We start from the raw sequence: 27,992 nt of genomic DNA, 5'->3' as shown, positions 1-27,992 counted from the left end.
CCTAAAAATTCCCACCAAATAAAACTTCCTCTCAACTTTTAGGTTGTGACTGTTTTTCAAGTCAACAACACCTAAAACTAATGTGCCAATTATACCTCAATACTACTGGAGTAAAAAAATCCAACCAAGAAACAACTGATTACCAAATATGCCTAAACAGTAAATGAAATCTTAAATATACAAAAGGTCAAACAATAGGTCACCTACAGATCCAAACAGAAGAAATGTGAAAGGAATGTAAAGGAAGTCAGTCCTTGAAGCCAAAAGTAAATGGTGCCACATGGAGGTCTGGATCTACAGCAAAGAGTAAACCGCATCAGTAATGGCAAAACTATTGTTAATTATGTAAAGTTTTTTACTTCACTATTTGCCTATCTTCAATAGATAATCAGATTGCTTGAAGCAAAATAATACAAATATTTTGGTTTATAACACATGTACGTATGAAATACATGACAAAAATATTAAAAAGCGCAGGAGAGAAGAATGAAAGTATTCTGTCCATGTTTTACACTGTGTATAAATGGTGTATTGATTGAAAGTGGACTGTGACAAACATGCACATTATATGGTGGATTCATGTTGATATATGACAAAACCAATACAATATTGTAAAGTTAAAAAATAAAAAAAAAAGTTATAACTACTAAGCAGAGAAAGGAAATAAGGTGAAGTTATTAAAAAAAAAACTTTCACTCATTCAAAAGACAGCAGCAAAAGAGGAAAAAAGGAGCAAAGGACACATGAGACAAGAGCAGGACAGATTTAAACCAACCATATCCATCTTTGCATTAGATGTAAATGGTGTGAACCAAAGTTCAGCAAACCTTTTCTTACAGGGCCAGATGATGAATAGTTTCCCTTTGCAAGTTACCAAGTATCTGTTGCAACTCCATGACTCTGTTGTTGCACAAAAGCAGCCACAGTCAATGCAAAAAGAAATGGATGTAGCTATATTCTAATAAAATATTATTTTCAAAAACAAGCCATCGACCAGGCCATAGTTTACATATGGCCATAGTCAACAAAGTCATAGCTCCTGTCGCAACACCTCAATTCAGAGGCAGAAGTAGACTGGGGGAAAAAGCATGACCTAAATATATGCTGCCTAAAAAATGTATTTTAACAGTATGCATAGATTAAAAGAATTAAAAAAAAGTGTACCAGGCTAATATTGTAGAGAAGAGCCAATTCTAACTCCATGATGGAATTGTTTCTTTGAGTGGTTTTAGTTGCTGTTGTTATAATCATACATAAAGCCCTGCCTCAGTAAACCCAGTCCCTCTGCCTGACTGTTGGACCAAAGTGCCCTTTTTCAGTCACAGGAAGATAATCTGACCATGCCAACCTAAGCATAGTTTCAGGAAAGAAAAGATTGTTAGTGCTGTGTCTGCTCTGTTATATCTGACTCTTAGCCATCCAGAGGACTCTAGTGCACAGGCTCCTCTGTCTGGGGAATTTTCCAGGCAAGAATACTAGAGTGGGTAGCCATCCCCTTCTCCAGGAGATCTTCTCTACCCAGGGATTGAGCCCACAACTTCTGCATTGCAGGCAGATTCTATATTGCTGAGGCTCCAGGGCAATCCAATTGCTGCTGCTGCTGCTGCTGCTAAGTCGCTTCAGGTTGTGTCCGACTCTGTGCGACCCCATAGACGGCAGCCCACCAGGCTCCCCTGTCCCTGGGATTCTCCAGTCAAGAACACTGGAGTGGGTTGCCATTTCCTTCTCCAATGCATGAAAGTGAAAAGTGAAAGTGAAGTCGCTCAGTCATGTCCGACTCTTAGCAACCCCATGGACTGTAGCCCACCAGGCTCCTCCATCCATGGGATTTTCCAGGCAAGAGTACTGGAGTGGGTTACCATTGCCTTCTCCATCCAATTGTTAGAGAAACCCAAATCAAAAGCACGAGGTATCATCTCACAAAAGTCAGAATGGCTATCATCAAAAAAGCTACAAACAACAAATGATGGTGAGCATGTGGCAAAAAGTGAACCCTCATATGCTCTTGGTGGAAATGTAAATTTATATAGCTACTACCGGGAATAATATACAGATTCCTTAAGAAACTAGGAATAAAACTACCATGAAACCATGCAGTTCCATCTCTGGACATATATCCAGAGGAAAACATCATCCAAAGAGACACATGTATTGCAGTGTTCACAGCAGCACAAATTACAATAGCCATGGCATGGATACAACTGAAGGTCCATCAACATCTGCCTCCACAAATAAGTTGTGATATATATATACACAGGGTCTTCCTCAAGGTTCATATGGCAAAGAATCCACCTGCAATGCAGTAGACCAAGGTTCGATCCCTGGGTTGGGAAGATCCATTGGAGATAGGAATAGTATCCAGTCCCATATCTTGCCAGAAGAACTCCATGGATAGAGGAGCCTCATGGTCTACAGTCCATGGGGTTGTAAAAGTTGGACATAACTGAGCGAGTAACACTTTTCACTTTTCATATATATACAATGGATATTATTCAGCCATGAAAAGGAATGAAATTGTCAGTGTGTAAGGTGGAGGAACCTAGAAGACAGTCGGTCACAGAGAGTTCAGTAAGTCAGAAAGAGAAAAACAAATATGGTAAACAAATATATGTGGAAGCTAGAAACGTGGTATAGAGGAACTTATTTGCAAAGCAGACCTGGAGGGATAGAATATACCTATGGACATCAAGGTTAAAAGGGTTTTGGGAAGAATCGGGTAATTTGGACTGACAAATGTACACTATTGAATCTTATCTAAGATAGATAACTAGTAAGAATCTACTGTATAGCTCACAGAACTATACTCAATGCTCTATGATGACCTAAATTGGAAGGAAATCCAAAGAAGAGGGGATATATGTAAACATAGAGCTGATTCACTTTCTGTACACCAGAAACTAAAGCATTGTAAAGCAACTATACACAATAAACAAACAAACAAAAAAAACCCAAACTCATAGATTACAGAGAACTGCTTGGCATTTGCTAGAGGAGGCCCTTGGTGGTGGGGGAAATAGAAAAAGGTGGTGTATAACTTTCCTGGGGATGTCATGTACAGCATGCTGAGTATAGTTTTTAATGCTGAGTTACATATTTGTAAGCTGCTCTGAGAATAGGCCTTAACTTTTTAAAACTATGTCAGGTGATGGATGTTAACTAAACTTACTGTGATCATTATTATCTATTACATACTATATATACATATATATGTGTGTATTATATATATATATATATAATCACTATGTTGTACACTGAGAAATGGAGTATTTGCTGTCATATCAGTAAACCGGATGTCACAATCATCAGTAATTCCAGCTGTACAAATGTGAATTTCTGAGCTCAGAGGGTGCCCATGAAGAACAATACCTGCTATACGGCAGCTACCAGCCACTCCCCAGGGTGAGCCTTGAGGAGCTTGGGGGTGATGTGAAAAAGGCAGGATAGTGGTCCCTGATAGCTGAGATGTGTAGGAAAGGAATGATTTCAGCAAGCCCAGACTCTGGCATCTTCTCATACATAGAAAAGTGCTGTATTTCTTGAGATATCTGGTTTTCCTTAATTAATAATAATATTTTGATGTTCAAACTACCTGCCCTTTACTGCAAACTTCTATATCACCTCACTCCACCCCTTGCCTTCTTGGAACAGTTCTCTTAAAGTCACTTGAGATGCTGTGTCCCGGGCTTGCAGTCCTAAAACTTCATACCAAATAAACCATTCTTCTTAACTTTTAGGTTGTGACTACTTTTTAGGTCAACAACACCTAAAACTAATGTTACAAGTCAATTATATCTCCATAGTACTGGAGGAAAAAAAGACAACCAAACAACTGACTACCTGCTCTCCCTAAACATAAAGTGAAGTCTTAGATATGCAAATAATCAAATGATTTGTCACCTGCACATCCATATGAAAGAAACGTGAAAGGAATGTAAAGGAAACCAGTCCTTGAGGCCAAAATAAAATGGTACCTCATGGAGGTCTGCATCTGCACAAAAGAGGGAAGAACACCAGTAGTGGTAACTACACTGGTAAATTATATAAAGACTTACCTTTCTACTTACATCTCTTTAAAAGACAATCAGATGGCTTGAAACAAAAATAATATAAAACATTCTTGTTCCTATAACACATGAACTGATGAAATACATAACAACAATATAAAAAAAAGCCAGGAGAAGGGAATGAAAGTATGTTGTCAAAGTTCTCACACTTCGTTTAAAATGGTGTATTGTTGAAAGGAGACTGTGATAAAGATATACAGTATCAGTTCAGTTCAGTCGCTCAGTCGTGTCCGACTCTTTGTGACCCCATGAACAGCAGCACGCCAGGCCTCCCTGTCCATCACCAACTGCCAGAATTCACTCAAACTCATGTCCATCGAGTTGGTGATGCCATCCAACCATCTCATTCTCTGTGGTCCCCTTCTCCTCCTGCCCTCAATCTTTCCCAGCATCAGGGTCTTTTCAAATGAGTCAGCTCTTCACATCAGGTGGCCAGTATTAGAGTTTCAGCTTCAACATTCATCCTACCGATGAACACCCAGGACTCATCTCCTTTAGGATGGACTGGTTGGATCTCCTTGCAGTCCAAGGGACTCTCAAGAGTCTTCTCCAACACCACACTTCAAAAGCATCAATTCTTTTGCACTCAGCTTTCTTTATAGTCCAACTCTCACATCCATACGTGACCACTGGAAAAACCATAGCCTTGACTAGATGGAACTTTGTTGGCAAAGTAATGTCTCTGCTTTTGAATATGCTATCTAGTTTGGTCATGACTTTCCTTCCAAGGAGTAAGCATCTTTTAATTTCATGGCTGCACTCACCATCTGCAGTGATTTTGGAGTCCCCAAAAATAAAGTCTGACACTGTTTCCACTGTTTCTCCACCTATTTGCCATGAAGTTATGGGATCTTCGTTTTCTGAATGTTGAGCTTTAAGCCAACTTTTTCACTCTCCTCTTTCACTTTCATCAAGAGGCTTTTTAGTTCTTCTTCACTTTCTGCCATAAGGGTGGTGTCATCTGCATATCTGAGGTTATTGATATTTCTCCCAGCAATCTTGATTCCAGCTTGTGCTTCCTCCAGCCCAGCATTTCTCATGATGTACTCTGCATATAAGTTAAATAAACAGGGTGACAATATGCAGCCTTGACGTACTCCTTTTCCTATTTGGAATCAGTCTGTTGTTCCATGTCCAGTTCTAACTGTTGCTTCATGACCTGCATATAGTTTTCTCAAGAGGCAGGTCAGGTGGTCTGGTATTCCCATCTTCAGAATTTTCCACAGTTTATTGTGACCCACACGGTCAAAGGCTTTGGCATAGGGAGACTGTGATAAAGATACACAGTATAAACTAAAACACCACCACTAGGACTTATAACTACGAAGCCACAAAAGGAAATGATGAAGTTATAAAAATGTTTTCACTTGTCCAAAAGATAGCAGCAAAAGAGAAAAGGAGAACCAAGGACATATGAGACAATAGCAAGACAGTAGATGTAAAACAATCATATACATCATTACATTACATATAAATGGTGTAAACCAAAGATCAACAAACCTTTTGTACAGAGCCAGAAGGTAAATAGTTTCCCTTTGCAAGTTACGAAGTCTCTGTTGGAACTACATAACTCTTTTGTGGTAGCACAAAATAAGCCGCAATCAATACATAATGAAATGGATATAGCTATGTTCCAATAAAATATTTTTTTAAAGTCCCTGTTTCAGTACATCAATTCAGAGGTAGAAGTAGATTGGGAGGAAAGCATGATCTCAATATATGCTGCCTACAAAAAATATTTTAATGTGACGGCCACAGTTAAAAGGAAAAGTATAGAAAAGATGTACCTTGCTAATTTTGCAAAGAAGAACCAGTTCTGACTCCATTTTGGACTGTTCCTTTGACTTGTTTGAGTGGTTGTTTTTATTATGATCTTATATAAAGCCCTGTCTCAGTAAACACAGTCCCTCTGCCTGACTGTTGGACAAAAGTGCCCTTGTTCGGCTCACAAGGACATAATCAGACCCTGCCTACCTATGAATGGTGGCAGGAAAGGAGAGATTGTGTGTGTTGTGTGTGCTCAGTCGCTCCATCCTGTCTCACTCTTCATGACCCCATGGACCCTAGCACACCAGGCTTCTCTGTCCATGTAATATTCTAGGCAAGAATACTGCAGTTGGTAAAGGACCAAATCCAGGGGACCTGCCCACCCAGGGATTGAACCCACATCTCCTGCATTCGCGGCAGCTTCTTTACCACTGAGCCACCAGTGGAGTCCACTTATTAGAGAAATGCAAACCAAAACCATAATAAGGTATCATCTCACATCAGCCAGAATGGGTGTCATCAAAAAGGCTACAAACAATAAATGCTGAGAAGGTGTATAAAAAATAGAACCATTCTACATTCTTGGGAATGCAAATGGATACAGCCACTATGATGAACAGGATGGACATTCCTTAAGAAACTAGGAATAAAACTACCATATGATCAAGCAATCCCATACCTGGACATATAACCCATCAAAAACTATGATTGTAAAAGATACACCACTACAATATTCACTGAAGCACTATGTACAATAGCCAGGATATAGGAGCTACATAAATGTCCTATTACCTGAGGAATGGATAAAGAAACCATGTTTCATACATACAATGGATTTTTACTCAGTCATGAAAAGGAAAGAAATTGTGCCATTTGCAGAGACATGGATAGACCCAGAGACAGTCATACAGAATTCAGTGTTTCAGAGACAGAAAAGCAAATATTGTATATTAACACATATATGTGGACTCCAGAAACGTGGTATAGATGAACTTATTTGCAAAACAGACCTAGAAACAACAGAGAGAACAAACCTATGTATATCAAGGGCAAAAGCTGTGGCGTGAAGAATTGGGAGATGTTTATTGACATATATACACTATTGAGTCTATGTCTAAGATACATCACTAATGAGAACTTACTGTATAGCTCAGGGAACTCTACTGAATGCTCTAGGATAACCTAAATTGGAAGGCTATCCAAGAAGAGGGGATATATGTAAACGTATAGTTGATTCACTTTCTGTACAGTAGAAACATATATCATAAAGCAACTGTTTAGTTGCTAAGTTATATCCAACTCTTTTGTGACAGCATGGGCTGCAGCTTGCCAGCCTTCTCTCTCCATGGGATTCTCCTGGTAAGTAAACGACTGGGGTGCCATTTCCTCCTCCATGGCATCTTCCCAAAATAGGGATTGAACTTGCATCACCTGCATTGGCAGGTGGATTCTTTACCACTGAGCCAGCCAGGACACCTGTGAAGGAACTATACTATATTAAAATTAAAAAAAAAAAAGCATAGAACTGATTGGTGGTTGCTAGTGGAGACCTTGAGGTGATGAATATTAACCAAACTTATTCTAATAATTATTTTACATTACATATTGTATATATAATATGTATGTGTGTGTGTGTGTGTGTATGTGTATATATATATATAATCACTATGTTCTACACAGAGAAATGGAGTATTTTCTACCATATCAATAAACTGGATGTCAGAATCATCAGTGATTCCAGGCCTCCAAATGTGAATTTCTGAGCCCAGAGGGCACCCAGGAAGATCAATATCTGCTCTCCAGCAGCCATCAGCCACTCCCCAGGGTGAGCCTTGCTCAGCTTGTGGGGGATGTGAAAAAGACAGGAAAGAAGCCCCAGATAGCTGAGATGCATATGAAAGGAATGATTTCAGTGAACCTACACTCTTGCATTTTTCCCCCACACATAAAAGAGTGCTAAATTTAATAACTTGAGATATCTGGTTTTCCTTAATCGACAATAATATTTTGATGTTCAGACTACCTGCCCTTTGTTGCAAGCTTCTACATAACCTGATTCCTCCCCTCACCTCCTTGGAGCAATTCTCTCAGGGTCATTTGAGATGCTGTCTCCTTGGCACAAAGTCCTAAAAAATCCTGCCATATAAAGCAGTACTTTCAACTTTTAGACTGAGATTATTTTTTAAGTTGACCATACCTATAACTAATATACCAAGTATACCTCAATACTACTGGAGTAAAAAAAAATGCAACCAATAAACAACTGATTGCCATATCTGCCTATACATGACATGGAGTCTTAAATATACAAAAGGTCAAACAATGTGTCACCTGCAGATCCAAACAGAAGAAATGTGAAAGGAAGGTAAAGGAAGTCAGTCCTTGATGCCCAAAGGCAATGGTACCACATGGAGGCCTGGATCTACAAAAAGAGTGAACAGCACTAGTCACCTCTGAGCCACCAAGGAAGTCCATTGTAAGATTATTGGTAATTATATAAATATTTTTACTTTGCTATTTACCTCTCTTTAAAAGACAATCAGATTGCTTAAAAGCAGAATAAAACAAACATTTCTGGTTTTATAACATATGTACTGGTGAAATATATGAGAACAATATTAAAAAGGCCGAGAGAGGAGAATGAAAGTGTGTTGTCAGTGCTCTTACACTGTGTATAAAACGATGTATTGCTTGAAGGTAGACTGAGGTAAAGGTAAATTCTTTATCATCTGAGGCACCAGGGAAGCTCCAAAGATACACATTATCAACTAAAGTAAAATTAAAAAAAAAGAAGTTATAACCACTAAACCAAGAAAGGAAATAAGGTGAAGTTGTAAGACTTTTCACTCATCCAAGACAGCAGCATAAGAGAAAGAAAAAGAGAACACATGAGACAAGAGCAAGACAGTAGATTTAAACCAACCATATTCAAAACTACTGTAAAATGCTTTATAGAAACAAAATTATTAATGAAACATGACCAAGAAATTGGTATGTTTTCCATAGGTCTCCTTTCCATAGAGATTGTCTTGATACCCAACGACACTCATTATGTTAAAGTCTCAGTATCTTAGAGTTGAAAAGAATCTTATTAATATTTTCTATACTAGTAGTTCTGAAATTAGAATTACCTGGGGCTATATATACACATCGGAAAAGGCAATGGCACCCCACTCCAGTACTCTTGCCTGGAAAATCCCATGGATGGAGGGCCTGGTGGGCTGTAGTCCATGGGGTTGCTAAGAATCGGACACGACTGAGTGACGTCACTTTCACTTTTCACTTTCATGTATTGGAGAAGGAAATGGCAACCCACTCCAGTGTTCTTGCCTGGAGAATCCCAGGGACGGGGGAGCCTCGTGGGCTGCCGTCTATGGGGTCGCACAGAGTCAGACATGACTGAAGTGACTTAGCAGCAGCAGATATATACACATGGAGAAGGCAACGACACCCCACTCCAGTACTCTTGCCTGGAAAACCCCATGGACGGAGGAGCCTGGTAGGCTGCAGTCCATGGGGTCGCGAAGAGTCGGACACGACTGAGCAACTTCCCTTTCCCTTTCCCTATTCATTGTTACTTTAGATGTAAATAGTGTAAATCAAAGCTCAGCAAACCTTTTCTTAAAGGACCACATGGTATCCAGTTTCCCTTCGCAAGTTACGAAGTCTCTGTGACAACTACATAACTCTGTAGTCGCCTCACAAAAGCAGTTGGGGTCAACACAAGAAATGGAGTTCAGTTCAGTTGCTCAGTTGTGTCCGACTCTTTGTGACCCCATGAACCGCAGCATGCCAGGCCTCCCTGTCCATCACCAACTCCTGGAGTCCACCCAAACCCATGTCCATTGAGTCGGTGATGTCATCCAACCATCTCACCCTCTGTTGTCCCCTTCTCCTCCTGCCCTCAATCTTTCCCAGTGTCAGAGTCTTTTCAAATGAGTCAGCTCTTCACATCAGATGGCCAAAGTATTGGAGTTTCAGCTTCAGCATCAGTCCTTCCAATGAACACCCAGGACTGCTCTCCTTTAGGATGGACTGGTTGGATTTCCTTGCAGTCCAAGGGACTCTCAAGAGTCTTCTCCAACACCTCAGTTCAAAAGCATCAATTCTTCGGTGCTCAGCTTTCTTTATAGTCCAACTCTCACATCCATACATGACCACTGGAAAAACCATAGCTTTGACTAGATGGACCTTTGTTGGCAAAGTATTGTCTATTCTTTTTAATATTCTGTCTAGGTCGGTCATAACTTTCCTTCTAAGGAGTAAGAGTCTTCTAATTTCATGGCTGCACTCACCATCTGCAGTGATTTTGGAGCCCCCAAAAATAAAGTCAGCCAGTGTTTCCACATCTATTTCCCATGAAGTGATGGGACTGGATGCCATGATCTTAGTTTTCTGAATGTTAAGCTTTAAGCCAACTTTTTCACTCTCCTCTTTCACTTTCATCAAGAGGCTCTTTAGTTCTTCACTTTCTGCTATAAGGATGGTGTCATCTGCATATCTGAGGTTATTGATATTTCTCCCAGCAATCTTGATTCTAGCTTGTGCTTCTTCCAGCCCAGCATTTCTCATGATGTACTCTGCATATAAGTTAAATAAGTAGGGTGACAATATACAGCCTTGACATACTCCTTTTCCTGTTTGGAACCAGTCTGTTGTTCCATGTTCAGTTCTAACTGTTGCTTCCTGACCTGCATACATATTTCTCAGGAGGTAGGTTAGGTGGTCTGGTATTCCCATCTCTTTCAGAATTTTCCACAGTTTATTGTGATCCACATAATCAAAGGCTTTGGCATAGTCAATAAATCAGAAATAGATGCTTTTCTGGAACTCTCTTGATTTTTCAATGATCCAGCGGATGTTGGCAATTTGATCTCTGGTTCCTCTGCCTTTTCTAAAACCAGCTTGAACATCTGGAAGTTCGTGGTTCATATATTGCTGAAGCCTGGCTTGGAGAATTTTAAGCATTACTTTACTAGCATGTGAGATGAGTACAATTGTGCAGTAGTTGGCTGTATTCTAATAAAATATTTTCAAAACAAGCCATAGTTTACTAGTCCATTGTTTCAACATCTCAATTCAGAGGCTGAAGTAGATTGGGGGAAAAGCATGACCTAAGTATAGGCTGCCCACCAAAAACATTTTAATATGATAACCACAGATTAAAAGGATGGAAAAAGATATACCATGCTAAAGTTGCAGAGAAGAACCGATTGATTCCATGTATGAACTGTTTCTTTAACTTGATTTGTGTTGCTGTTGCTACTATAATCATTCATAAAGTCCTGCCTTAGTAAACCCAGGCCCTCTCCCTGACTTTTGGACCAAAGTGCCTTGTTCAGCTCATAGGGAGATAACGGATCCTGCCTAACTATGAATGGCTACAGGACAGAAGAGTTGGTGTGTTCTGTGTGTGCTCAGTCGTGTCTGACTCTTTGCGACCCCATGGACTGTAGTACACCAAGCCCTAGGTCTGGGGAATTTTCCAGGCAAGAATACAGCATCGAGTTGCCATTTCCAACTCCATGAGATCTTCCCCTCCCAGAGATCGTCCCACTTGTCCTGCATTGCAGGTGGATTTGTTTTACGCTGAACCACCAAAGATGTCCAGTTGTTAGAGAAATCCGTATCAAAACCACAATGAGATATCAGCTCATACCAGACAGAGTTTGAATGAGTTTCATCAAAAAGGCTACAAGCAATAAACGCTGGAAAGGGTGTAGAGAATAAAGAATCCTCTCACACTCTTGGGAATGTAAATAGATAAAGCCACTATGGAGAACAGGAGTGAGATTTCCTTAAAAAGTGGGAATAAACTACCATATGACCATGAAACCCCACTTCTGGTCATATATCAGAGAAAATCATCATTCAGAAAGACACATATACCCATTGCTCAGAGCATCACAAATTACAATATCCAGCACATGGAATCCACCACTGATGGATGCCTGGATAAAGAAGGTGTGACATATTTTATATATTTATATATATGGGTTTCCCTGGTGACTCAGCTGGTAAAGAATCTGCCTGCGATGCAGGAGACCCCAGTTTGATTCCTGGAGGAAGATCCCCTGGAGAAGGGATAGGCTGCCCATTTGAGTATTCTTGGGCCTTCCTGGTGACTCAGATGGCAAATAATCAGCCTGCAATGTAGGAGACCTGGGTTCGATCCCTGGGTTGGGATGATCCCCTGGAGGAGGACATAGCATCACACTCCAGTATTCTTGCCTGGAGAATCCCCATGGACAGAGGAGCCTGGTGGGCTACAGTCCATGGGGTCACAAACAGCCACAACTGTGGCTGTGTACAGCACAGCACATATATGTACATACATACATATACATAAACATATACAGTGAAATATTGTTCAGCATAAAAAAGAATGAAAATTAGTGTAGTGAGGTGGATGAACCTAGGTCTGTCTTACAGAGTGAAGTAAGAAAGAGAAAACTAAATATTATACATTAATACATGTATATGGAATCTAGAAAAATGATACTAATGAACCTAATGAACTTGTGCTCATTTCATATGCTAGCAAGGTAATACTCAAAATCCTTCAAGCCAGGCTTCAGCAGTATGTGAACTGAGAAATTCCAGATGTACAAGCTGGATTTAGAAAAGGCAGAGGAACCAGAGATTACATTGACAACATCCATTGGATTATAGAAAAGGCAAGGGAATTCTACAAATACATCTACTTCTGCTTCATTCACTATGTTAAACCCTATGACTATGTGAATCACAACAAACTGTGGAAAATTCTTCAAGAGATGAGAATACCAGACTACCTTACCTGCCTCCTGAGAAATCTGTATGCGGGTCAAGAAGCAACAGTTAGAAACAGACACAGAAAAATGGAGTGGTTCAAAACTGGGAAAGGTGTACGTCAAGGCTATAAACTGTCACCTTGCTTTATATGCATGGTACATAATTCGAAATGCCAGGCTGGATGAAGCACAAGCTGGAATCAAGATTGCTGGGAGAAATAACCACCTCAGATATGCAGCCGATACCACCCTACTGGCAGAAAGCAAAGAGGAACTAAAGAGCCTTTTGATGAAGGTGAAAGAGGAGAGTTAAAAAGCTGGCTGAAAACTCCATATTCAAAAAACTCAAGATCATGTCATTGGGTCCCATCACTTCATGGTAAGTAGATGGAGAAACAATGCAAACAGTGACAGATTTTATTTTCCTGGGCTCCAAAATCACTGCAGATGGTGACTGCAGCCATGAAACTAAAAGACACTTGCTCCTTGGAAGAAAAGCTATGACAAACCTAGACAGCGTATTAAAAAACAGGGACAACACTTTACTGACAAAGGTCCATCTAGTCAAAGCTATAGTTTTTTTCAGTAGTAATGTACAGGTATGAGATATGGATCATAAAGAAGGCTGAGTACAAAAGAATTGATGTTTTTGAACTGTGGTGTTGGAGAAGACTCTTGAGAGTCCCTTGGACAGCATGGAGATCAAACCAGTCAATCCTAAAGGAAATCAACCTTGAATAGTCATTGGAAGGACTGATGCTGAAGCTTCAATACTTTGACCAACTGATGTGAAGGGCTGACTCATTGATAAAGACCCTGATGCTGGGAAAGATTGAAGGCAGGAGGAGAGGGGGACAGCAGAGGATGAGATGTTTGGATGTCATCACTGACTCAATGGACATGAGTTTGAGCAAATTCCAGGAGATAGTGAAGGATGAGGAAGCTTGGCTTGCTGCAGTCCACGGGGATGCCAAGAGTCGGACATGACTTAGCAACTCAACAACAACAACAATGAACCTAATACAGAGCATAAAAAGAGATATGGACATAGAGAACAGGTTTGTGGACACAGCAAGGGAAGGAGGGTGTGGCACGAATTGAGACAGTAGCACTGACATATGCACACCTAAACGTGTAAAATAGGTAGCTAACAGGAAGCAGCTGTATAGCACAGGGAACTCAGCTCAGTACTGTGGGATGACCTAGATGGGTGGGATGGTAAAGTGGTGGACGTTCTGAAGCGGAGGCTCAGAAAAAGGCTATAGGTATGCCTAGAGCTGAAGAGTTGAAATCTCCATTGCAACTACATAATTCTCTTGTAAAACAAAAGCAGTCACAGTCAATACATAAAGAAATGGATGTGACTATGTTCCAGTAAAATAATATTTACAAAAATAGGCCATCTATCAGGCCATAGTTTACTCCTCCCTTTTTTCAGTGCTTCAATTCAGAAGCAGAAGTAGATGAGGGGAGAAGCATGATCTAAGTATATGCTGCCTACAAAAAATATTTTAATATGATACACAAAGATTAAAAGTAAAAGGATGGAAAAAGGTATGCTAATGTTGCAGAGAAGATATATTATACTAATGTTGCTAATTCTGACTCCATGTTGTAACTGTTTCTTTGACTGCTTTGAGTTGCTGTTTCTATTATCAGTTCAGTTGCTCAGTCGTGTCCGACTCTTTGCGACCCCATGGACTGCAGCACGCCAGGTGTCCCTGTTCACCACCAACTCCCGGGGTTTACTCAAACTCATGTCCATCGAGTTGGTGATGCCATCCAACCATCTCATCCTCTGTCATCCCCTTCTCCTCCCACCTTCAATCTTTCCCAGCATCAGGGTCTTTGCATCAGGTGGCCAAAGTATTGGAGTTTCAGCTTCAGTATCAGTCCTTCCAGTGAATATTCAGGACTGATCTCCTTTAGGATGGACTGGTTGGATCTCCTTGCAGTCCCAGGGACTCTCAAGAGTCTTCTCCAACACCACAGTTCAAAAGCATCAATTCTTCAGCGCTCAGCTTTCTTTATAGTCCAACATTCACATTCATACATCACTACTGGAAAACCCATAGCTTTGACTAGATGGACCTTTGTTGGCAAAGTAATGTCTCTGCTTTTTAATATGCTGTCTAGGTTGGTCATAACTTTTCTTTCATGGAGCGAGTGTCTTTTAATTTCATGGCTGCAGTTGATGGACGAAACAGACGAACAGGCTCCATCTTGAAAGCAGGACTCCATCTTGGCCTGGACTGTGGACTTTGAGCTATATGCCCAGTACCTATGGAAAGGACATACCAACTGGAAAACTAGACCCCCCGGATGGAAGAGCCCCAGGGCTCATACCTAGATTCTCCATCACCTAAAAGAATACCCTAATTATCTGTGTAACCAAATAGAATCATAAATTCTATTATGCTTATTGGGGTATCACCACAGGCCTACTGATAATTGTTTCCATTGTTAACTACCTAGGCCTAAGGCATACGAATCATGGGTTAACTTTGATTGTATCTTTCATTTCCTTTGTTCAGACTAGTTTCAGAGAATTTGGGGAGGTGGGTTTGGGCATGTACACTTAGGGTATATAAGGTTTTCACAAAAACTGGTTGGGGTCCTTGGCTAAGAGGAGACTCTGCCTGGGGCCCACTAGTGTAATAAACTGCACTCCACTATCTACATTGTCCTTCTGAGTGAGTTTGTTTCCCAGAATGAGTGGCTACAACACAGTCACCATCTTCAGTGATTTAGGAGCCCAAAAAAATAGTCTGTCACTGTTCCATTGCTTTCCCATCTATTTCCCATGAAGTGATAGGACTGGATGCCATGATCTTAGTTTTCTGAATGTTGAGTTTTAAGCCAACTTTTTCACTCTCCTCTTTCACTTTCATCAAGTGGCTCTTTAGTTCTTTGCTTTCTGCCATAAGGGTGGTGTCATCTGCATATCTGAGGTTATTGATATTTCTCCTGGCAATCTTGATTCCCATACACAGAACAATGCTAAATTTCTTAACTTGAGATATACTGTTTTCCTTAATTAACAATAATATTTTGATGTTCAGACTACCTGCCCTTTGTTGCAAACTCCTATATAACCTGACTCCTCCCCCTTCCTCCTTGGAACAGTTCTCTCAGGGTCACTTGAGATGCTATCTCCTGGGCTTGAGTTCTAAAAATTCCCACCAAATAAAACTTTACTCTCAACCTTTAGGTTGTGACCATTTAAGTAGACAACACCTAAAACTAAGGTTATATAACCAATTATATCTCCATAAAATTGGAGGGAAAAAATCCAACCAACAAAGAACTGATTGCCAGCTGTCCCTAAACATGAAATGAAGTCCGTCTAGTCAAGGCTATGGTTTTTCAAATGGTCATGTATGGATGTGAGAGTTGGACTGTGAAGAAAGCTGAGCGCTGTAGAATTGATGCTTTTGAACTGTGTGTTGGAGAAGACTCTTGAGAGTCTCTTGGACTGCAAGGAGATCCAACCAGTCCATTCTAAAGGAGATCAGCCCTGGGTGTTCATTGGAAGGAATGATGCTAAGGCTGAAACTCCAGTACTTTGGCCACCTCATGTGAAGAGGTGACTCATTGGAAAAGACTCTGATGCTGGGAGGGATTGGGGGCAGGAGGAGAAGGGGACGACAGAGGATGAGATGGCTGGATGGCATCACCGACTCCATGGACATGAGTTTGGGTGAACTCTGGGAGTTGATAATGGACAGAGAGGCCTGGTGTGCTGCGATTCATGGGGTCGCAAAGAGTTGGACACGACTGAGTGACTGGACTGAACTGAACTATGCAAAAGGTCAAAGAATTTGTTACCAGTAGATCCATATAAAAGAAATGTGAAAGAAAAGTAAAGGAAGTCAGTCCATGAGGCCAAAAGAAAATGGTACCACAGGAGGTCTGGTTCTACACAGACAGAGAAGAGCACCAGTAGTGAAAACTACACTGGGAAATTATATAAAACGTTTACCTCACTGTTTAGCTCTCTTTAAAAGAGAATCACCTTGCTTCAACAAAAATAATACAATACAAACATTTCTGGTTTTATAACATATGTCCTGGTGAAATACATGACAACAATATCAAAAAGGCCAGGAAAGGGGAATGAAAATATGTTGTGAAAGTTCTTACATTGAGTATAAAATAGTGTATTATTGAAGGTAGACTGTGATAAAGATACACAGTATAAACTAAAGTGAAATAACACAAAAGAACTAATAACTACTAAGTGAATAAAGGAAATAAGGTGAAGCTATAAAAAGTTTTCACTTGTCCATAAGACAGCAGCAAGTGAGAAAAGGGGAAGAAAGGACACATTAGACAACAGCAAGAAGGTAGATGTAAACCAGCCTTGTTGATCAATGCTGCTGCTGCTGCTGCGAAGTCGCTTCAGTCATGTCCAACTCTGTGCAACCCCATAGACAGCAAGCAGCCCACCAGGCTCCGCCGTCCCTGGGATTCTCCAGGCAAGAACACTGGAGTGGGTTGCCATTTCCTTCTCCAATGCATGAAAGTGAAAAGTGAAAGTGAAGTCTCTCAGTCGTGTCCAACCCTCAGCGACCCCATGGACTGCGCCCATGGGATTTTCCAGGCAAGAGTACTGGAGTGGGTTGCCATTGCCTTCTCCCATTAGATGTAAATGGTGTAAACCAAAGATCAGCAAACCTTTTCTTAAAGGGCTAGTTTAAGAAAACTTTGCCAGTTATGAAGTCTTTGCTGCAACGACATAACTGTTTTGCTGTAGCATAAAAGTAGCCGCAGTCAAAACAAAGAAATGGATGTGGTTATGATTCAATAAATTATTATTTACAAAAACAGGCTGTCTGCCAGGCTATAGTTTACTAGTCCCTGTTTAAGTACCTCAATTCAGAGGGAGTAGTAGACTGGGGGGAAACCACAACTTAAATACATTCTGCCTACAAAAAAAGATTTCAGTATGATATCCTGTACTGAGTACACATGCTCCCATGTCCAGCTCTTTGGCAACCCCATGGACTGTAGCACACCAGCATCCTCTGTGAATGGAATTTTCCAGGCAAGAATACTGGAGCAGGTTGTCCTTTCCTTTTCCAGGGTATCTTCCTACTCACAGATTAAAAGTAAAAGGACGGACATGATATACCATACTAAAGTTGCAGAGAAGATCCAATTCTGATTCCATGTTGGAAATGTTTTTGACTTGCTTTTTGGTGCTGTTGTAATTATAACCATATAGAATGCAGTGCCTCAGAAAACCCAGCCCTTCTGCCTGACTGCTGGACTAAATTGTCTTTGCTCAGCTCATAGGGAGATAGTCTGACCCTGCACATCTGTGATTACCTACAGGAGAGAAGAGATTAACACATTCCTTCCAGAAATTGGCAGTTCCTGGAGCTGTTTTGCAAGTCTGATTGCCCCTTTTTACTTTGCTTCTTCACTGCCTCTCCTTCTGCATTCTGCCTTTTTACTTTATTTCCTCACTGCCCCCCACCTCCATCTCTGTTCTACAAGAGAGCCTGGCATCCTGACCCTGATAAATGGGTATTTTGAGACACTAGTCTGCCATCTTCTCAGTCAGCCAGCTTTCCTACTAAAGTCGTATTCCACGGTATTCTTCACAGAGCTAGAACAAATAATTTCACAATTTATATGGAAATACAAAAAACCTCGAATAGCCAAAGCGATCTTGAGAAAGAAGAATGGAACTGGAGGAATCAACCTACCTGACTTCAGGCTCTACTACAAAGCCACAGTTATCAAGACAGTATGGTACTGGCACAAAGACAGAAATATTGATCAATGGAATAAAATAGAAAGCCCAGAGATAAATCCACGCACATATGGACACCTTATCTTTGACAAAGGAGGCAAGAATATACAATAGATTAAAGACAATCTCTTTAACAAGCGGTGCTGGGAAATCTGGTCAACCACTTGTAAAAGAATGAAACTAGACCACTTTCTAACACCATACACAAAAATAAACTCAAAATGGATTAAAGATCTAAACGTAAGACCAAAAACTATAAAACTCCTAGAGGAGAACATAGGCAAAACACTCTCTGAGATACATCACAGCAGGATCCTCTATGACCCACCTCCCAGAATATTGGAAATAAACGCAAAAATAAACAAATGGGACCTAATTAACCTTAAAAGCTTCTGCACATCAAAGGAAACTATTAGCAAGGTGAAAAGACAGCCTTCAGAATGGGAGAAAATAATAGCAAATGAAGCAACCGACAAACAACTAATCTCAAAAATATACAAGCAACTCCTACAGCTCAACTCCAGAAAAATAAACGACCCAATCAAAAAATGGGCCAAAGAACTAAATAGACATTTCTCCAAAGAAGACATACAGATGGCTAACAAACACATGAAAAGATGCTCAACATCACTCATTATCAGAGAAATGCAAATCAAAACCACTATGAGGTACCATTTCACACCAGTCAGAATGGCTGCGATCCAAAAGTCTACAAATAATAAATGCTGGAGAGGGTGTGGAGAAAAGGGAACCCTCTTACACTGTTGGTGGGAATGCAAACTAGTACAGCCACTATGGAGAACAGTGTGGAGATTCCTTAAAAAACTGGAAATAGAACTGCCTTATGATCCAGCAATCCCACTGCTGGGCATACACACTGAGGAAACCAGAAGGGAAAGAGACACGTGTATCCCAATGTTCATCGCAGCACTGTTTATAATAGCCAGGACATGGAAGCAACCTAGATGTCCATCAGCAGATGAATGGATAAGAAAGCAGTGGTACATATACACAATGGAGTATTACTCAGCCATTAAAAAGAATACATTTGAATCAGTTCTAATGAGGTGGATGAAACTGGAGCATATTATACAGAGTGAAGTAAGCCAGAAGGAAAAACATAAATACAGTATACTAACGCATATATATGGAATTTAGAAAGATGGTAACAATAACCCTGTGTATGAGACAGCAAAAGAGACACTGATGTATAGAACAGTCTTATGGACTCTGTGGGAGAGGGAGAGGGTGGGAAGATTTGGGAGAATGGCATTGAAACATGTAAAATATCATGTAAGAAACGAGTTGCCAGTCCAGGTTCGATGCACGATACTGGATGCTTGGGGCTAGTGCACTGGGATGACCCAGAGGGATGGTATGGGGAGGGAGGAGGGAGGAGGGTTCAGGATGGGGAACACATGTATACCTGTGGCGGATTCATTTTGATATTTGGCAAAACTAATACAATTATGTAAAGTTTAAAAATAAAATAAAATTAGGAAAAAAAAAAAAAATAAAGTCGTATTCCACGCCTCCACACCTTGCTCGGATTTGTTGGCCTGGCGACTATGTGGCCTAGAGACTGAGTTTGGACTCTGTACTTCTAATAGGAACCAAAGGGAAGATGGAGGGCCTATGTTTGCATTAGCCAGAGTACATCTAGAGCAGAAGAGGGGCAGGGTAAAGAGAAAGAGAGAAATCAAACAGAAAGATGGCTACCTCTTCCGCCAAATGAAGCAGGTTGCCGGTATTTATTTCATCTCCAGACTCTTAGGAATGAAACTAACCAAATAAGACAGGAAACCTCTGTCATGTAGCTGTGCCTTTAGCCTTTCTACTGTACTGGAAGGATCAAAGGAGCTAGAAAGAATGGAGGGATCCTAGGCCCCCTTTTTTTTTTTTTTGTGGTGGCAACAAAAATTTTTATTCAACTGGTTCAGAAAAAAGTTTTGGAATGAATGCGTTTAGATAACCAAATACACTTTAAAAACAAATCTTTGCCAAATAGTTTAAACTTCAAAACAATTTTTTTGTAATGTATAATTAACTACCCATAGCTTTGTCATACCATAAACATGCTAATAGATGGTTGTTCTCAACATTCAAATCGTTCTAAGACTGGTAACCAGATTTACGCAAGTGTTAATAAGGGATTAAAACCATGACCTTGACAAAGTTAACTTACCCTGAGCTCTTGGAAGGTTTGTCTGTTTAGTCTTTGGAGGTCCCTGAATATCATTTTAAGTGTTACCATGTTACTTCTGCTGGATAATAGTGCAAGTGCTAAAATGTAAAAATCATGTAGTACAAGGTTTGGAAATCATGCAGTTTAGATGCAGAAAAAAATTAAATCAAGGCAAAATCCTTTTACTGAGGAAACTGAATAAAACGATGTGGTGACCATAAGTCTGAAGGATGGCTTCATTTATAAAATTTTAACAGGTAACTTGTAAAATGACAAATTTATCATAATCTAATTAGATAAGGGCATTAAGTAAATTATCAACACAAAAACTGTCATTCTTCCATTAGAAAAGGAGCTGGACTCTCACAGAAGTTAGTTACAATTTAAGTACAATAGAGAAGCAATATATTACTGCTTTTACATACTTAACAATGCATCTCGAGTGTCTGAGTTTTGTAAGCTATTTTATCAATAGTGTTCACTTTTCCATTGGCTCAGACAGTAAAGGAATCTGCCTGCAATGCAGGAGGCCTGTGTTGGATCCCTGGGTTGGGAAGATCCCCTGGAGAAGGGAATGGCAATCCACTCCAGTATTCTTGCCTGGAGAATTCCATGGACAGAGGAGCCTGGCAGGCTATAGCCCACAGGGTTGCAAAGAGTCAGACACAACTGAGCAACTAACTAACACGTTTACACCTTTATCAATATTACTCTATTTCCTCACTTTTGGAAGACAAAGACCATTTCGCTTAACACTTCCACAGATAGACAACCCACTTTGCTAGTTCTTAAAGCTATCAGGCTTCTTGACAGATTTCAGGCAAAAGATAATTTGTGGTTTCTTCTACTTTATCCTTATTGCAATTAATCCCCAACTAGAAAGGTGCTGACATTCCTTGCATTTCAATTGACAAGTTTTGCTATGAAGCATTTTAAAATAATTAACATTGTTTTGCCCACTCCTTCAAATAGTATTTTTAGAAGTCATGATTTCTCAAAGGAGATTTATATAGACCATGCAAATAGAACAGCACCCATATGCACAGAGGCACTAAGAAAAAGCTAGAGGGTACTGCTTACCATTTTAGCTGCAGTCACCTAGACATTAAAAACTAGATTTGAAAAAGCAAAACAAAAACTTTTCATTTGGGGCAATGCAAGAACAAATAGCAGTTGAATCTGTGTATCAGCTGTCTATGTATGACAAGTGATAAATCCATTTGACTTCAGACAACTTTTCAAATAAGTTTATTTGAAGCAAAATAAACTATTGCCAAGAAACTTCATGAAAATTTCATCTCAAAAGGGTCAAAAAAGGAGAATTATCTGCTTTGAATTCTTTGCATTCAGGGCTGCAAACCAAATACACATTATTACTTAAATCAGTGTTATTTAAGAATTTCCAACATTGACAACTCTTGTAAAAAAGCATCCAAGCACAGGAGAGAGAGCTGCAGCACGCAGCCTTCTTATGGGTAAGCAACAGACATCTGAACTTACTTGGAGACACCGTGAGTCACTAGTGAACTCTGCTTCCAAGTACTCCTGCAAAGCACACCATAGGCTCAGTACATGTTCTCAGCCCCTCAGCTTCAGTTCACATTACCACACTTACAGATCTGTGACAGAAGAGAACACACGCCATACAGCATTCACAGTAGTTGACAAACATCGTTTGACTTAACACATTCAGCTAACGTAGGTTAACTAAGAACAAAACTAAAAGTCTTCCAACAGATGCAGATGTCCTTTGAATGCAAAAAACATTTGTATGTTATTTGCTATCACTGCTCTCAGCACACTCTCTTACCAAAGCCACAGGACTGAGAGACACATCTTGTGTCTTTTTTGTAACACAAGTTACAAAATATCCATTATGCACCACCAAATCTCTGCACAGGCTCTTTCCTTTCCTCGCTCATTCTGTCACCATCATCAATTCCACACAAGGTTTCAAAAGTTTTAACAGGCCTCTGGTTCTATATCCCAGCCTTGCATTCACAGCATTGATACAAGCCCATGAAATAAAGAGTAGTGTATAAAAATGTGACACTTATTATCAAAGATGCAGCCTGTGCAGCGTGATAAGAATTCTTGAATGAGAAAGCATGCAGACAGAAGTATTCCTGTGGTAGAATTATTTACAGCACTACTTTCAGCAAAGTGCTTCTTCCATAAACATTTGAAATGAGATGAACTGGAAAGATTAAATGAAGGCTTTGTATTGTACTTTTGTATATGAAGGAGACAAGGGCTAAAAAAACAAAAACAAAAGAACCAAGCACTGTGATACCATGCTCTCCAAAGAGGAGATTTCCCAAGGGAAAAAAGTGATATGGTGGGATTTGAATGAAAACAAGAAAAACATAGTTCTAATCAATGGTTTCCATTTTGAACATGCAAATAATTCACTTCACAAGTCCATGGATAAAATATTGCAGGAGAAACATTTTGTAGTGTGTTGGTTTATCAGTCAGGTTAATAGCAGTTCACTTTCAAACACTCAATACTTCAACCCTTTATGTAACAAAACTTCTAAAATTCATTTAGCTCTTTTTCTAAAGAAAAATGCCAGATATACTGCTGAATATACTCCACACTGAAGAAGCCAATTTTAAAAATTCTTAAATACGTATTTTACAATATATTTACCATGCGTTTAGAAAAATTTGAATTCCCACCAGTTTATACCAACTAACCATAACCCAAAGTCAATATTCCCTAGCCAGAAGATTCAGAATCCATGCTTGGGCCAAAGCCTACATTAAAACCACTGCCTGACCCTGCATTTGATGCTGATCTCCAACCAATTGCTGCACCTGAATTAGAACCACTCTAAAAGTTATTTCCAGTACCCAAAGCCTGACTCGGCTCTCTCTGCATGTTGCCTTGGCTTTGGTTATGACCTGACAGCCCTGGCTGGTTCTGGTGACTGGCTAACATGCCCATCATACCCCAGCTGCTGTGCAGAGCTGCCTGGGCTGCAGCCATCATTGCTGGACTAATGCTAAAACCACCAACATTCATCCATCTGCCCATATTACTACCTGGATTATTTCCCAAACCAGCTCTGCCCTCTCTACTGCTGATCTACCGAATCCATTCTGACTCCCAAAGCCACCTGGATCACCACCACGTCTTCCACTGCTGTCTGTTGCTACCGTGTTCAGGTTCAGCCTTGGATATATGTATGTCGATTCCTTGAATGGTCACGTCCTCTCCACAGAGAGACTGGGCAACCTGATCATCTGCAAATGGAACTAGGCAAAAGCCCTGAACAGCATGGGATTGAAGACGTCTACCACTTCCCCGTACTGGCAAAAGAACTGCCGCAGCTCATCAGCAGTCATGTCCTCTGTACAGCACCCAGTAAACACCTTTCTGCTTCCCAAAGGCTCCTCTGGGCTTTGCTTAGAATTTGGAAGTTTACAGTCACACTGTTGTCCATCTATCACATGTTGCTGTGACATGACTTTTACCTGGGTTTCATATTCCATAAAATGAACAAAGTCAAATCCTTTCAAATGACCAGTTTTTAAAATATGCATTTATTTGGCTGTGTTGGGTTTTATTAGTTGCAGCATGTGAATTTTTAGTCGTGGTATGTGGGATCTATTAATAATTCCCTTAACAGGGATCGAACCCAGGCCCTCTGTATTGGGAGTGCAGAGTCTTAGCACTGGGCCACCAAGGAAGTCCCTGAATGACCAGTTTTAGAATCTTTCTTGACCTGAACCCTAAGACCCTCTCCAAGGGTACTAAAATACTCTTTTAGGTCCTGCTGTTTTCCATGGGAGACCCAACACTATTTCTGGACTACTTTTTTCATGTTCACTGCTGATGAAGCATCCATTTTTCTTTTGTTATTGTTGTGATAGCTGACATCGTACACCAGATTCCCTCAGCCGGCATTAGGGGCACGCAGAATACCTCCTACCAGATGGACACCTCTCATACACTGAGACACTGGCTTCCTGTAGTGCAGACCACGTGCCCCTAGAAGCTGGGCTGCATTGTCCCATCATTTTATGATGGTATGCCAACGGGCTCGTCATCGTCATCTTTGGTTACCCGAATATATTCAGACATCTTTGCTTGCCTTTCTGCTAGGAAGCCCGACAAGAAAACCGAAGCAGCGAGGAATCCTAGAGCAGTCTGGCTACCACTTCGCTACCGCACCCCTAGGCTTCTTTCTGAAAGGCAGGAAAGAGCAGTTACTCAGAGTGTGGGCTCTGGTATCTGACGTCTCCAATTTGAATCTTAATTTCACCATTTAAAAACTGAGTTAGAGTGAGTTTCTTAATATCTTTTAGTCTGGAAAAGGTGGATAACATTTATACCTTATGGACTTTCTATGAGAACTATATCAGATAATACATGTGAAGCATTTGGTACACATCTCACAGTCAGCACTCAAGTGAACTCTCATGACACTGATGTTGCCAACCACCATGGTCTGTGCAACAATTTTTAAGTTGACACTATGACCTCCATCCTCTAGCAATAAAATGTTCTTAAATATAAGTACCATTTGAACATTGATAAATAATAAGGACTTACTATGGTAGCACTCTACTCAATACTCTGTAATGATCTATATGGGAAAAGAATATAAAAGAGTGGATCTCTGTATATATAAGAAAGAAAAATTACCACTCGGGATAGCATGACTTAACCCAGGTGAATAAGGGAAAATTCAGTTTTCTAGCTTTTTCTTTTACTTTCACACTACAACAAAACAGAGGACTTCTGACACCAGACGTGTGGGAGTTTTCTTGCACTACAAAATTCTTGGCTATTCATTGGTGTCTTAAAATTCTACTCAGTTCTGACATCATCTACCTGGAGATAGCACAAGAGCCCCCAGCTAAGGGCTCAGTCCCGCACAGGTGCTCCTGCTTCAGATGCCAAACCCAAGTCCAGATAGTTGCCTGTGCTTCTGAAGTTCCAGTGGCTTCCTCCTTGGTTGAGACTAATTTGCAACAGCATCTCACAGAATTCAGAGGAACATTTTCCTTACTAGGTTACCATTATAAAATAAAACTCAGGAATAGCTGGATGGAAGAGATGCATAGGGCAAGGCGTACAAAAAGGACTTGGAGTTTTCATGCCGCCCCCACCCACCGCCCCCCACATCTCCACATGTTCACCAACATAGAAGTTCTCCAAACCGTGTCCTTTTGGGTTTTTATGGAGACTTCATCATATAGGCATGATTGATTAAATCATTTGCCACTTGTGATTGATTCAACCTCCAACTCCATTCCCCTCCCTGGAGGCTGCGGTGGGACTGAAAGTTCCAACCCTCTAATCACAGCTGGCTATACTGGTAAGCGGTCCCTGTGTTCATGTTACCTAGGGGCTTTCCAAAAGTCACTTCATTAACAAAAGACACTTTAATGGCGCTCATCACAGGAAATTTTGTGGTCTAGGAGCTCTATGCCAGAAAGTAGATAAAGACCAATATATATTTATTATAAATCATGAAATTGTATCAGGTTTCAGCAATCTGAAACTACGTGTAGGTCAAACCCAGCCCACACCTTTTTTGTGCAGTCTGCAAGCTAAGAATGGTTTTTACATTTTTAAATAGTTAAAACCAGGACTTCTCTGGTGGTCCAGTGGTAAAGAATCCCTGGTCCAGAAAAATTCCACACTTCGCAGGGCAGCTAAGCCTGTGAACCACAGCTACTGGAGCCCGTGGGCCTAGAGCCTGTGCTCCACAAGAGAAACCACGGCAGTATGAAACCTGTGCACTGCGAGGAGGAGTAGTTCCTGCTCGCCACAACTAGAGAAAGCCGGTGCACGGCAGTGAAGACCCAGCACAGACAAAAATAGATTTATTTTTAAAAGTCATCTTTAAAAAGAATAGTTAAAACCATTTTGTAACACATAAAATGATCAAATTCAAATGTCAGCGTCCATAAACAAAGCTATATTGGAATCAGCCATGCTCACTCATTGACCTATTGTTTGTGAGTTTTTTAGCCACAGCAGCAGAATTCAGGAGTTGCAACGAGATGGTGTGGCCCACAGAACCTAAATATTTATTATCAAGCCTTTTACAGAAAATAAATTTGCCAACAAACTTGATCTAATGCATCCTTGAATTTCCCCATTATTTCTAAATGACCACAAACAGCAACTTGGAAACAGCCGACCCTTATAGCCCCATTCCAAATAGCAGAGTCCCAACATTTTCCTGGCCAGGTCCTCACCTTGGTGTGGCGACCTTCTTTTGTTGGGAGTTTAATTTTCTTTGAAGCTTGCAAAAAAGCTTCTTTGGAGCTGATCTTCAAGTCCGCGGTCTGGTCTTCAGCTTTCTCTGCCTTCCACTGCAGAAGTCAAGAGCCTCTTTGCGTGCTGTTAAGGAGGCCCTGGGCTTTCCACGTAGCTTTCAGTTGGCAATTGCTCTCACCTGTTTATTATCTTTTTTCCTTAGCAAGAGCCACCTGATTTCATGATCCTTTGATTCCCTGTTTCTTCATGATCTGTAACACCTGATACATAACACTAGCTGATGCATTCCATTCCCACTGCTACATCATTCCAGTTTCCCACCAGTGAAAGCTTTAACGATTGGATCATCTCGTCTCACTGGCTATTTTTGCTCAATCACTGTCAGTCATGAGGTCCCTGTTACAAACAGGGTGGTGGATGATTCCACTTCAAAGCTGCATCAGCGACTTCTTTCTGGGACCACTTCATGTTAGGGGTGCCAGATTTAGCAAGTATAAATACAGAACTCCCAGTTAAATTATGAATTTTGGATAAATAAAACTTTTAGTATGTGCTTAGTCGCTCAGTCATGTCTGATTCTTTGCAACCCTTTGGACTGTAACCATGGACGGTCCATGGGATTTCTCAGGCAAGAATATTGGAGTGGGTTGCCATTTCATTTTCCAGGGGATCTTCCTGACTCAGGGATTGAACCCACATATCCTGCATTCAGTTCAGTTCAGTTCAGTTCAGTCGCTCAGTCGTGTCTGACTCTTTGCAACCCCATGAACCACAGCATGCCAGGCCTCCCTGTCCATCACCAACTCCTGGAGTCCAACCAAACCCATGTCCATCGAGTCAATGATGCCATCCAACCATCTCATCCTCTGTCATCCCCTTCTCCTCCTGCCCTCAATTTTTCCCAGCATCAGGGTCTTTTCCAATGAATCAGCTCTTCGCATCAAGTGGCCAATGTATTGGAGTTTCAGCCTCAACATCAGTCTTTCCAATGAACACCCAGGACTGATCTCCTTTAGGATGGACTGGTTGGATCTCCTTGCAGTCCAAGGGACTCTCAAGAGTCTTCTCCAATACCACACTTCAAAAACATCAATTCTTTGGCACTCAGCTTTCTTTATAGTCCAGCTCTCACATCCATACATGACCACTGGAAAAATCATAGCCTTGACTAGACGGACCTTTGTTGGCAAAGTAATGTCTCT

At 40.7% G+C, this 27,992-nt stretch overlaps 1 long non-coding RNA gene and 1 pseudogene across 3 annotated transcripts in view; both read right to left on the bottom strand.

The window, feature by feature from the left end:
• LOC147364443 (uncharacterized) overlaps nt 1-26,907 on the bottom strand; it is a 51,525-nt gene extending 24,618 nt beyond the window's left edge. For all 3 annotated transcript variants that reach the window (XR_015134479.1, XR_015134480.1, XR_015134481.1), the window contains exons 1-2: nt 26,769-26,907; nt 22,051-22,169 (exon numbers count right to left, since the gene is read on the bottom strand). This is a non-coding gene — a long non-coding RNA (uncharacterized LOC147364443). The remainder of the gene's footprint in view (nt 1-22,050; nt 22,170-26,768) is intronic.
• LOC147364444 (TAR DNA-binding protein 43 pseudogene) lies at nt 23,245-24,766 on the bottom strand (annotated as a pseudogene).
• Nucleotides 26,908-27,992: the final 1,085 nt, after the last annotated feature.

The sequence above is a fragment of the Bos grunniens genome, chromosome 10 (genome assembly GCF_055505025.1).
Source record: "Bos grunniens cultivar Pamir isolate PY7600 chromosome 10, Bosgru_T2T1.0, whole genome shotgun sequence".
NCBI lineage: Eukaryota > Metazoa > Chordata > Mammalia > Artiodactyla > Bovidae > Bos > Bos grunniens.
The sequence above is the reverse complement of the archived record's forward strand: the minus strand, read 5'-3'. Positions and strand labels throughout refer to the sequence as shown.